Source organism: Sycon ciliatum, chromosome 8 (assembly GCF_964019385.1).
Source record: "Sycon ciliatum chromosome 8, ocSycCili1.1, whole genome shotgun sequence".
Classification (NCBI taxonomy): domain Eukaryota; kingdom Metazoa; phylum Porifera; class Calcarea; order Leucosolenida; family Sycettidae; genus Sycon; species Sycon ciliatum.
Window position 1 is genome coordinate 9,142,267 of NC_088650.1, and position 12,705 is coordinate 9,154,971.

General features: G+C 52.4%; 1 protein-coding gene across 1 annotated transcript in view; it reads right to left on the reverse strand.

Annotated features, from left to right (window-relative positions):
* LOC135823257 (uncharacterized) overlaps positions 1-10,997 on the reverse strand; it is a 35,621-nt gene extending 24,624 nt beyond the window's left edge. The window contains exon 1 of the mRNA XM_065336108.1: positions 10,702-10,997. The gene's annotated coding sequence lies outside the window, so the exon portion shown is untranslated. The remainder of the gene's footprint in view (positions 1-10,701) is intronic.
* Between the last annotated feature and the right edge of the window lie 1,708 nt (positions 10,998-12,705).

Consider the following 12,705-nt stretch of genomic DNA (forward strand, 5'->3'; position numbering starts at 1 on the left):
GCCTTCCCTAGCATCTACACCAGTGTCACCAGTGCCTTCCCTAGCATCTACACCACTGTCACCAGTGCCTTCCCTAGCATCTACACCAGTGTCACCAGTGCCTTCCCTAGCATCTACACCACTGTCACCAGTGCCTTCCCTAGCATCTACACCAGTGTCACCAGTGCCTTCCCTAGCATCTACACCACTGTCACCAGTGCCTTCCCTAGCATCTACACCAGTGTCACCAGTGCCTTCCCTAGCATCTACACCACTGTCACCAGTGCCTTCCCTAGCATCTACACCACTGTCACCAGTGCCTTCCCTAGCATCTACACCACTGTCACCAGTGCCTTCCCTAGCATCTACACCAGTGTCACCATTGCCTTCCCTAGCATCTACACCACTGTCACCAGTGCCTTCCCTAGCATCTACACCACTGTCACCAGTGCCTTCCCTAGCATCTACACCACTGTCACCAGTGCCTTCCCTAGCATCTACACCAGTGTCACCAGTGCCTTCCCTAGCATCTACACCACTGTCACCAGTGCCTTCCCTAGCATCTACACCACTGTCACCAGTGCCTTCCCTAGCATCTACACCACTGTCACCAGTGCCTTCCCTAGCATCTACACCACTGTCACCAGTGCCTTCCCTAGCATCTACACCACTGTCACCAGTGCCTTCCCTAGCATCTACACCAGTGTCACCAGTGCCTTCCCTAGCATCTACACCACTCCCTAGCATCTACACCAGTGTCACCAGTGCCTTCCCTAGCATCTACACCACTGTCACCAGTGCCTTCCCTAGCATCTACACCACTGTCACCAGTGCCTTCCCTAGCATTTACACCACTGTCACCAGTGCCTTCCCTAGCATCTACACCAGTGTCACCAGTGCCTTCCCTAGCATCTACACCAGTGTCACCAGTGCCTTCCCTAGCATCTACACCAGTGTCACCAGTGCCTTCCCTAGCATCTACACCACTGTCACCAGTGCCTTCCCTAGCATCTACACCACTGTCACCAGTGCCTTCCCTAGCATCTACACCACTGTCACCAGTGCCTTCCCTAGCATCTACACCACTGTCACCAGTGCCTTCCCTAGCATCTACACCACTGTCACCAGTGCCTTCCCTAGCATCTACACCACTGTCACCAGTGCCTTCCCTAGCATCTACACCACTGTCACCAGTGCCTTCCCTAGCATCTACACCAGTGTCACCAGTGCCTTCCCTAGCATCTACACCAGTGTCACCAGTGCCTTCCCTAGCATCTACACCACTGTCACCAGTGCCTTCCCTAGCATCTACACCACTGTCACCAGTGCCTTCCCTAGCATCTACACCACTGTCACCAGTGCCTTCCCTAGCATCTACACCAGTGTCACCAGTGCCTTCCCTAGCATCTACACCACTGTCACCAGTGCCTTCCCTAGCATCTACACCACTGTCACCAGTGCCTTCCCTAGCATCTACACCACTGTCACCAGTGCCTTCCCTAGCATCTACACCAGTGTCACCAGTGCCTTCCCTAGCATCTACACCAGTGTCACTGTGCCTTCCCTAGCATCTACACCACTGTCACCAGTGCCTTCCCTAGCATCTACACCAGTGTCACCAGTGCCTTCCCTAGCATCTACACCACTGTCACCAGTGCCTTCCCTAGCATCTACACCAGTGTCACCAGTGCCTTCCCTAGCATCTACACCAGTGTCACCAGTGCCTTCCCTAGCATCTACACCACTGTCACCAGTGCCTTCCCTAGCATCTACACCACTGTCACCAGTGCCTTCCCTAGCATCTACACCACTGTCACCAGTGCCTTCCCTAGCATCTACACCAGTGTCACCAGTGCCTTCCCTAGCATCTACACCACTGTCACCAGTGCCTTCCCTAGCATCTACACCACTGTCACCAGTGCCTTCCCTAGCATCTACACCACTGTCACCAGTGCCTTCCCTAGCATCTACACCAGTGTCACCAGTGCCTTCCCTAGCATCTACACCAGTGTCACTGTGCCTTCCCTAGCATCTACACCACTGTCACCAGTGCCTTCCCTAGCATCTACACCAGTGTCACCAGTGCCTTCCCTAGCATCTACACCAGTGTCACCAGTGCCTTCCCTAGCATCTACACCACTGTCACCAGTGCCTTCCCTAGCATCTACACCAGTGTCACCAGTGCCTTCCCTAGCATCTACACCACTGTCACCAGTGCCTTCCCTAGCATCTACACCACTGTCACCAGTGCCTTCCCTAGCATCTACACCAGTGTCACCAGTGCCTTCCCTAGCATCTACACCACTGTCACCAGTGCCTTCCCTAGCATCTACACCACTGTCACCAGTGCCTTCCCTAGCATCTACACCACTGTCACCAGTGCCTTCCCTAGCATCTACACCAGTGTCACCAGTGCCTTCCCTAGCATCTACACCAGTGTCACTGTGCCTTCCCTAGCATCTACACCACTGTCACCAGTGCCTTCCCTAGCATCTACACCAGTGTCACCAGTGCCTTCCCTAGCATCTACACCACTGTCACCAGTGCCTTCCCTAGCATCTACACCACTGTCACCAGTGCCTTCCCTAGCATCTACACCAGTGCCACCAGTGCCTTCCCTAGCATCTACACCAGTGTCACCAGTGCCTTCCCTAGCATCTACACCAGTGTCACCAGTGCCTTCCCTAGCATCTACACCACTGTCACCAGTGCCTTCCCTAGCATCTACACCACTGTCACCAGTGCCTTCCCTAGCATCTACACCACTGTCACCAGTGCCTTCCCTAGCATCTACACCACTGTCACCAGTGCCTTCCCTAGCATCTACACCACTGTCACCAGTGCCTTCCCTAGCATCTACACCAGTGTCACCAGTGCCTTCCCTAGCATCTACACCACTGTCACCAGTGCCTTCCCTAGCATCTACACCACTGTCACCAGTGCCTTCCCTAGCATCTACACCAGTGTCACCAGTGCCTTCCCTAGCATCTACACCACTGTCACCAGTGCCTTCCCTAGCATCTACACCAGTGTCACCAGTGCCTTCCCTAGCATCTACACCACTGTCACCAGTGCCTTCCCTAGCATCTACACCAGTGTCACCAGTGCCTTCCCTAGCATCTACACCACTGTCACCAGTGCCTTCCCTAGCATCTACACCAGTGTCACCAGTGCCTTCCCTAGCATCTACACCACTGTCACCAGTGCCTTCCCTAGCATCTACACCACTGTCACCAGTGCCTTCCCTAGCATCTACACCACTGTCACCAGTGCCTTCCCTAGCATCTACACCAGTGTCACCAGTGCCTTCCCTAGCATCTACACCACTGTCACCAGTGCCTTCCCTAGCATCTACACCACTGTCACCAGTGCCTTCCCTAGCATCTACACCACTGTCACCAGTGCCTTCCCTAGCATCTACACCACTGTCACCAGTGCCTTCCCTAGCATCTACACCACTGTCACCAGTGCCTTCCCTAGCATCTACACCAGTGTCACCAGTGCCTTCCCTAGCATCTACACCACTGTCACCAGTGCCTTCCCTAGCATCTACACCAGTGTCACCAGTGCCTTCCCTAGCATCTACACCACTGTCACCAGTGCCTTCCCTAGCATCTACACCAGTGTCACCAGTGCCTTCCCTAGCATCTACACCACTGTCACCAGTGCCTTCCCTAGCATCTACACCAGTGTCACCAGTGCCTTCCCTAGCATCTACACCACTGTCACCAGTGCCTTCCCTAGCATCTACACCAGTGTCACCAGTGCCTTCCCTAGCATCTACACCACTGTCACCAGTGCCTTCCCTAGCATCTACACCAGTGTCACCAGTGCCTTCCCTAGCATCTACACCAGTGTCACCAGTGCCTTCCCTAGCATCTACACCAGTGTCACCAGTGCCTTCCCTAGCATCTACACCACTGTCACCAGTGCCTTCCCTAGCATCTACACCAGTGTCACCAGTGCCTTCCCTAGCATCTACACCACTGTCACCAGTGCCTTCCCTAGCATCTACACCACTGTCACCAGTGCCTTCCCTAGCATCTACACCACTGTCACCAGTGCCTTCCCTAGCATCTACACCAGTGTCACCAGTGCCTTCCCTAGCATCTACACCACTGTCACCAGTGCCTTCCCTAGCATCTACACCACTGTCACCAGTGCCTTCCCTAGCATCTACACCACTGTCACCAGTGCCTTCCCTAGCATCTACACCACTGTCACCAGTGCCTTCCCTAGCATCTACACCACTGTCACCAGTGCCTTCCCTAGCATCTACACCACTGTCACCAGTGCCTTCCCTAGCATCTACACCACTGTCACCAGTGCCTACCCTAGCATCTACACCAGTGTCACCAGTGCCTTCCCTAGCATCTACACCACTGTCACCAGTGCCTTCCCTAGCATCTACACCAGTGTCACCAGTGCCTTCCCTAGCATCTACACCACTGTCACCAGTGCCTTCCCTAGCATCTACACCACTGTCACCAGTGCCTTCCCTAGCATCTACACCACTGTCACCAGTGCCTTCCCTAGCATCTACACCAGTGTCACCATTGCCTTCCCTAGCATCTACACCACTGTCACCAGTGCCTTCCCTAGCATCTACACCACTGTCACCAGTGCCTTCCCTAGCATCTACACCACTGTCACCAGTGCCTTCCCTAGCATCTACACCAGTGTCACCAGTGCCTTCCCTAGCATCTACACCACTGTCACCAGTGCCTTCCCTAGCATCTACACCACTGTCACCAGTGCCTTCCCTAGCATCTACACCACTGTCACCAGTGCCTTCCCTAGCATCTACACCACTGTCACCAGTGCCTTCCCTAGCATCTACACCACTGTCACCAGTGCCTTCCCTAGCATCTACACCAGTGTCACCAGTGCCTTCCCTAGCATCTACACCACTCCCTAGCATCTACACCACTGTCACCAGTGCCTTCCCTAGCATCTACACCACTGTCACCAGTGCCTTCCCTAGCATCTACACCACTGTCACCAGTGCCTTCCCTAGCATTTACACCACTGTCACCAGTGCCTTCCCTAGCATCTACACCAGTGTCACCAGTGCCTTCCCTAGCATCTACACCAGTGTCACCAGTGCCTTCCCTAGCATCTACACCAGTGTCACCAGTGCCTTCCCTAGCATCTACACCACTGTCACCAGTGCCTTCCCTAGCATCTACACCACTGTCACCAGTGCCTTCCCTAGCATCTACACCACTGTCACCAGTGCCTTCCCTAGCATCTACACCACTGTCACCAGTGCCTTCCCTAGCATCTACACCACTGTCACCAGTGCCTTCCCTAGCATCTACACCACTGTCACCAGTGCCTTCCCTAGCATCTACACCAGTGTCACCAGTGCCTTCCCTAGCATCTACACCAGTGTCACCAGTGCCTTCCCTAGCATCTACACCACTGTCACCAGTGCCTTCCCTAGCATCTACACCACTGTCACCAGTGCCTTCCCTAGCATCTACACCACTGTCACCAGTGCCTTCCCTAGCATCTACACCAGTGTCACCAGTGCCTTCCCTAGCATCTACACCACTGTCACCAGTGCCTTCCCTAGCATCTACACCACTGTCACCAGTGCCTTCCCTAGCATCTACACCACTGTCACCAGTGCCTTCCCTAGCATCTACACCAGTGTCACCAGTGCCTTCCCTAGCATCTACACCAGTGTCACTGTGCCTTCCCTAGCATCTACACCACTGTCACCAGTGCCTTCCCTAGCATCTACACCAGTGTCACCAGTGCCTTCCCTAGCATCTACACCACTGTCACCAGTGCCTTCCCTAGCATCTACACCAGTGTCACCAGTGCCTTCCCTAGCATCTACACCAGTGTCACCAGTGCCTTCCCTAGCATCTACACCACTGTCACCAGTGCCTTCCCTAGCATCTACACCACTGTCACCAGTGCCTTCCCTAGCATCTACACCACTGTCACCAGTGCCTTCCCTAGCATCTACACCAGTGTCACCAGTGCCTTCCCTAGCATCTACACCACTGTCACCAGTGCTTTCCCTAGCATCTACACCACTGTCACCAGTGCCTTCCCTTGCATCTACACCACTGTCACCAGTGCCTTCCCTAGCATCTACACCAGTGTCACCAGTGCCTTCCCTAGCATCTACACCAGTGTCACTGTGCCTTCCCTAGCATCTACACCACTGTCACCAGTGCCTTCCCTAGCATCTACACCAGTGTCACCAGTGCCTTCCCTAGCATCTACACCAGTGTCACCAGTGCCTTCCCTAGCATCTACACCACTGTCACCAGTGCCTTCCCTAGCATCTACACCAGTGTCACCAGTGCCTTCCCTAGCATCTACACCACTGTCACCAGTGCCTTCCCTAGCATCTACACCACTGTCACCAGTGCCTTCCCTAGCATCTACACCAGTGTCACCAGTGCCTTCCCTAGCATCTACACCACTGTCACCAGTGCCTTCCCTAGCATCTACACCACTGTCACCAGTGCCTTCCCTAGCATCTACACCACTGTCACCAGTGCCTTCCCTAGCATCTACACCAGTGTCACCAGTGCCTTCCCTAGCATCTACACCAGTGTCACTGTGCCTTCCCTAGCATCTACACCACTGTCACCAGTGCCTTCCCTAGCATCTACACCAGTGTCACCAGTGCCTTCCCTAGCATCTACACCACTGTCACCAGTGCCTTCCCTAGCATCTACACCACTGTCACCAGTGCCTTCCCTAGCATCTACACCAGTGTCACCAGTGCCTTCCCTAGCATCTACACCACTGTCACCAGTGCCTTCCCTAGCATCTACACCACTGTCACCAGTGCCTTCCCTAGCATCTACACCAGTGCCACCAGTGCCTTCCCTAGCATCTACACCAGTGTCACCAGTGCCTTCCCTAGCATCTACACCAGTGTCACCAGTGCCTTCCCTAGCATCTACACCACTGTCACCAGTGCCTTCCCTAGCATCTACACCACTGTCACCAGTGCCTTCCCTAGCATCTACACCACTGTCACCAGTGCCTTCCCTAGCATCTACACCACTGTCACCAGTGCCTTCCCTAGCATCTACACCAGTGTCACCAGTGCCTTCCCTAGCATCTACACCACTGTCACCAGTGCCTTCCCTAGCATCTACACCAGTGTCACCAGTGCCTTCCCTAGCATCTACACCACTGTCACCAGTGCCTTCCCTAGCATCTACACCACTGTCACCAGTGCCTTCCCTAGCATCTACACCACTGTCACCAGTGCCTTCCCTAGCATCTACACCACTGTCACCAGTGCCTTCCCTAGCATCTACACCACTGTCACCAGTGCCTTCCCTAGCATCTACACCACTGTCACCAGTGCCTTCCCTAGCATCTACACCACTGTCACCAGTGCCTTCCCTAGCATCTACACCAGTGTCACCAGTGCCTTCCCTAGCATCTACACCAGTGTCACCAGTGCCTTCCCTAGCATCTACACCAGTGTCACCAGTGCTTTCCCTAGCATCTACACCAGTGTCACCAGTGCCTTCCCTAGCATCTACACCAGTGTCACCAGTGCCTTCCCTAGCATCTACACCACTGTCACCAGTGCCTTCCCTAGCATCTACACCACTGTCACCAGTGCCTTCCCTAGCATCTACACCACTGTCACCAGTGCCTTCCCTAGCATCTACACCAGTGTCACCAGTGCCTTCCCTAGCATCTACACCAGTGTCACCAGTGCCTTCCCTAGCATCTACACCAGTGTCACCAGTGCCTTCCCTAGCATCTACACCACTGTCACCAGTGCCTTCCCTAGCATCTACACCACTGTCACCAGTGCCTTCCCTAGCATCTACACCACTGTCACCAGTGCCTTCCCTAGCATCTACACCAGTGTCACCAGTGCCTTCCCTAGCATCTACACCACTGTCACCAGTGCCTTCCCTAGCATCTACACCAGTGTCACCAGTGCCTTCCCTAGCATCTACACCACTGTCACCAGTGCCTTCCCTAGCATCTACACCACTGTCACCAGTGCCTTCCCTAGCATCTACACCAGTGTCACCAGTGCCTTCCCTAGCATCTACACCACTGTCACCAGTGCCTTCCCTAGCATCTACACCAGTGTCACCAGTGCCTTCCCTAGCATCTACACCAGTGTCACCAGTGCCTTCCCTAGCATCTACACCAGTGTCACCAGTGCCTTCCCTAGCATCTACACCAGTGTCACCAGTGCCTTCCCTAGCATCTACACCACTGTCACCAGTGCCTTCCCTAGCATCTACACCAGTGTCACCAGTGCCTTCCCTAGCATCTACACCAGTGTCACCAGTGCCTTCCCTAGCATCTACACCAGTGTCACCAGTGCCTTCCCTAGCATCTACACCACTGTCACCAGTGCCTTCCCTAGCATCTACACCACTGTCACCAGTGCCTTCCCTAGCATCTACACCACTGTCACCAGTGCCTTCCCTAGCATCTACACCAGTGTCACCAGTGCCTTCCCTAGCATCTACACCACTGTCACCAGTGCCTTCCCTAGCATCTACACCAGTGTCACCAGTGCCTTCCCTAGCATCTACACCACTGTCACCAGTGCCTTCCCTAGCATCTACACCACTGTCACCAGTGCCTTCCCTAGCATCTACACCAGTGTCACCAGTGCCTTCCCTAGCATCTACACCACTGTCACCAGTGCCTTCCCTAGCATCTACACCACTGTCACCAGTGCCTTCCCTAGCATCTACACCACTGTCACCAGTGCCTTCCCTAGCATCTACACCACTGTCACCAGTGCCTTCCCTAGCATCTACACCACTGTCACCAGTGCCTTCCCTAGCATCTACACCAGTGTCACCAGTGCCTTCCCTAGCATCTACACCACTCCCTAGCATCTACACCACTGTCACCAGTGCCTTCCCTAGCATCTACACCACTGTCACCAGTGCCTTCCCTAGCATCTACACCACTGTCACCAGTGCCTTCCCTAGCATTTACACCACTGTCACCAGTGCCTTCCCTAGCATCTACACCAGTGTCACCAGTGCCTTCCCTAGCATCTACACCAGTGTCACCAGTGCCTTCCCTAGCATCTACACCAGTGTCACCAGTGCCTTCCCTAGCATCTACACCACTGTCACCAGTGCCTTCCCTAGCATCTACACCACTGTCACCAGTGCCTTCCCTAGCATCTACACCACTGTCACCAGTGCCTTCCCTAGCATCTACACCACTGTCACCAGTGCCTTCCCTAGCATCTACACCACTGTCACCAGTGCCTTCCCTAGCATCTCGATTCAGAATAGGAAGTCTGCTGTACCACCCGCTCTTTTCTTTTTACTTTTAAAAGCGATTATTTGTAACATGGAAATTTGTTCCTTGGCTCACCATCTGAGTTCTTAAAGCTATTATTCATTTTCTGCTGCCCCCGGTTATTTCTTTTATTAGTATTATTTTCTTTGCCTTCGCTTTCTTGTTATTGGGCAACTTGCCCGTTAGAATCTGCGAAGTAAAATAAACAACAACAACATCTACACCACTGTCACCAGTGCCTTCCCTAGCATCTACACCACTGTCACCAGTGCCTTCCCTAGCATCTACACCAGTGTCACCAGTGCCTTCCCTAGCATCTACACCACTGTCACCAGTGCCTTCCCTAGCATCTACACCACTGTCACCAGTGCCTTCCCTAGCATCTACATGTAGGTAGAGGCCGCGGTGGCGCTGGTACTCATTTAGAGTCATTATCGCCTCCTCTCTCGAGGATGCCCCGGAACGACAAAACATTTCGCATCTTCTCCGTGGGGTAATCATCCCGTCACTTCACGACTGCTGAGAAGAGATCTCGCCTGTTCTCCTTTGCAACCAATGAGACGTCGGAGTGGAGGCAGCTGAAAAAGGCAAGATCTTTTGCGTTGAGGTATGGGCTCCGCGGTGGGTGAACGACGACTTCAATTTTGGACTGTTTAGTCTTGCTCTGCTCCGGGAAGTGACGAATGTCTCGGAGTTTTGACATCTTGCCGACCTACTCGCACTTTGGCTGGTGTTTTGCGGATCACGCAGACTTCAAAATGCTAGCTGCTATCGCTTTGACACTCTTCTTGCTCCTCGGTGCCATTGCTCCCTGCTCTCTCTCGTTCTGAACCAAAAACTGGCAACGACGAGAAGGGAGCGCAGTGCTTTTGTTGGCATGTACGTGATAGACAAAATGCTAAACATCTTCGCTTCGCTTGGTTTACAGCACGACACCCCTGTGCCGGACCCGGTTGACTCGTTTTTAAATTTTCTACCCTTCCTCTCTCCGTATTTCTGTCCCGCCGCCCCCCCCCCCCCCCTCCCTCTCACTCCCTCTGTCGTCCACATGATGAAAGGAGGCGAAACCGCCTGAGGACTGTTGGCATTGCAGAATGTAAATTCTGCCTTCCTACGATTCCGAAATGTCACCTGTTGGTGTTTCAGGCCCACAAAGCCAGAGAGAGAGAGAGAGCGCGCGCGACAGAACAGCAGCGAAAATTAGTGCAAAAAAGTCAGCCTCGGAAGGTTTTGTTTCCGGAGGGAGTACTAGAGCACAGTCGCCGTTTCAGCACCCACTTTTTTCTACTGGATCAGTGGATGCCCACTTTTTTCTACTTGATGCAATTCAATGTTGGAAGTTTAAAGTTGGAAATCTACAGTAACTGTTACTGGATCAGGAATGCTTAAATCGGTGAACTTGCACAAGGCTAGAAATAGTGGATATACTTCGAACAGTACCTGCATTGCCTGTACGGAAAGAGCAGATGTAGAAAATGTCCTCAGCCTCTGCTGCATTTGGCTGGAAGAGATTGTTGAAAATGTTTGTCCCAGTGTAACTTGTGTGCTGCACAACAGCTGCAGGCCCAGCAAGCTGCAGACTATGATGAGATATGAACGCCACATGGCTGGTCGATTCGAAAGAAAAAAATTAAGAACACGCCTATCTTCTGACTTCTGAACAGGCAGTCCTGTTTCGATGCCGACAGGATAATGACTATGTTATGTAGACCAGGTAGACAGTACAGTACAGAGCCGGGCTAGCTAGAAGGTCTAAAAAAAGAAGTGAGCGTCGGCGTGCAGTGAAGACCAAAATCAGGAAACTACAACTACCGTGACGGTGCAGGCGCCCACTATCGCTTTTATACCAATACTGCAGTCTGCAGTACTCCGGCGGCGATAGAGCTCCATTGTACATGTATTATGCACTACAGTCGTCCCTCTCTAATCCGGCACTTTATAATCCAGCACCCTCGATAAACCAGCACAATTTTCAGTAGCCAAAATGTCCTCTTCATGCACATTGCAGCAGTAAATCAGATTTGCCAGCACCCTCCCTAATCCAGCAGATTTTCGTGGCACAAATGGTGCCGGATTATAGAGGGACCACTGTATAATGATTATGTGGTTGGTACATACTCGTAGTCGTACTGGAATGGTCTTTGGAGACAACAGATTTATGCCATTAGTTTCGGTGAACTACTTTCGAACAAGTAACACTACATGACAATGATGTTACTGTCTTTGTGGCAGAATGCCATTACGCACGGTACATGTATGTGTATCTAGTCAGTAATCACTATTCTGCTGACTGCAGGAATCTACCAACGGATCTGCAAATATGTATCCCTGGTGGTGTTTGTGCCTGCACAGGCTGCATGCATACACAGCACTATAACTATTATTTAATTAAAGTCTATAAGTGGTGCTTTTCAGGCACAATCAGTCTCAGTCTACTCAACTCTCAAGCTCAACTGATAAGGGCCCCAAAACGCTGTGTATGTCACGACCCGCGACTTGCGAGTGTTGTCGTGCAGGTAGCCATTGGCGGACTATGCTCGGCCAATCGTCAAATTATGCTTTTGATTATGCCACAAATATGCTGCTGAATTATGCTCGGTTCCACTATGTACATGTATTCACGCTGTACATAGAGGATTGAGAAACCACGCATACACACACACACGGCCATGCCCTAAGCATATTTTTTGTCTAAACGGTAAACTGAAAGATTATGCCGACCTTACACGTTGGAATCCGCATATTATGCCGGAGCATAATTTTTTGACGAAATCCCAAGATTATGCCAAATATTATGCCGGCATAATCCGCCAAGGGCTATGACAAGGAGTCGTAACTGGGGTAAAAACATCTGCAGGCTTTCTGACAAAGCTGTATTATGCCCCGGCCCTAAGCATAATTTTTGTCTAAACCGAAAGATTATGCCGACCTAACACGTTGGAATCCGTATATTATGCCGGAGCATAATTTTTGGACGAAATCCCAAGATTATGCCAAATATTATGCCGGCATAATCCACCAAGGGCTACGTGCAGGCGTGCAAAGGCAACCGAAGTAGTTGCACTACAAGACTAGACTAGACAGACGATGGTGCGAACGAACGAACACACAAGTTCGCAACGAATAATAATAATTGTGCCCATACGAGAGGCTTCGTACTCCAAAAAAAGTTCACAACGACGAACACCAGACACACACACACACACACACACACACACACACACACACACACACACACACACACACACACACACACAGTTGGACCATTTGACGCCGATCCGGATCGCCAGAGGCGATGATAGCGATGCTACAGCAGGAGCCATAGCAGCTTGTGCTTGTATTGCACCATTCAACAGCTTGCAAGGCTGAAGAATTGACCGCCACTATGCAGCCTGGTCTACAAAAACACCACACAGCTATGAAGTGGCTTTTCTGGCCAGTGAA